Genomic DNA, 754 nt, shown 5'->3' on the forward strand with positions numbered 1-754 from the left:
CGGTTTCGAGAACCCCGGGTTCTCTGCAAGCATTGCAACAAATCCGCCCACCTTCAGCAGATACGAATGCAAATAGAGTTCTAAAGCGGGAGGGGGGGTGGACAATGATGTCCCAGGCCAGCATCCTCCTTTCAACTTGCACGCGGCCCTCCCCCTATTTCTGTTCAGGGACCTTAGCCCAAATCGCCGCTCTGCAAAAGGCGGAGAGGCATCTACTGGTCGACCTCCGGAGGATTTGAAAAGGATTCCCAACTCCCAATTGTTTACTCAAGTTTCGATTACTGCAACGTGTTATACGTGGGGCTGCCTCTGAAGGCGGTTCGGAAACTTCAACGAATGCAGAATTCGGCCGCCAGGTTGCTCACCTGAGCAAGACGCTTTGCGCACCTTCCACCGATGCAGGAATCTCGGCATGTCTTCAGGCACCAGGGGAAAAGGTTTCTCTTCAACCGGCTATTCGGCTGATTAACATTCTGTGGTTTTTTAGATGTGTTTGTGGGAGGGTTTGCTTCTGTTTCTGTTTTGTCTTCTCATTTTGTGTGTTTCTGTTGTAAACTGTCCTGGGATCTTCGGGTGAAGGCATAGTGTAGTTTACAAATTGAATTAACAACAACAATAATAATCTTAACAAAAACAGCATTCATTCGACACCAAAATGACTCATCTCTCCTGAATTAGGCTGCTGAAATTCACTTATTTTTGTCTGGAAATATTTGGAGACTGCTCGGTACAGACCGCGGGCGCCCCCTCCGGG

This window comes from Podarcis muralis, chromosome 11 (assembly GCF_964188315.1).
Source record: "Podarcis muralis chromosome 11, rPodMur119.hap1.1, whole genome shotgun sequence".
In the NCBI taxonomy this organism is placed as follows: Eukaryota; Metazoa; Chordata; class Lepidosauria; order Squamata; family Lacertidae; genus Podarcis; species Podarcis muralis.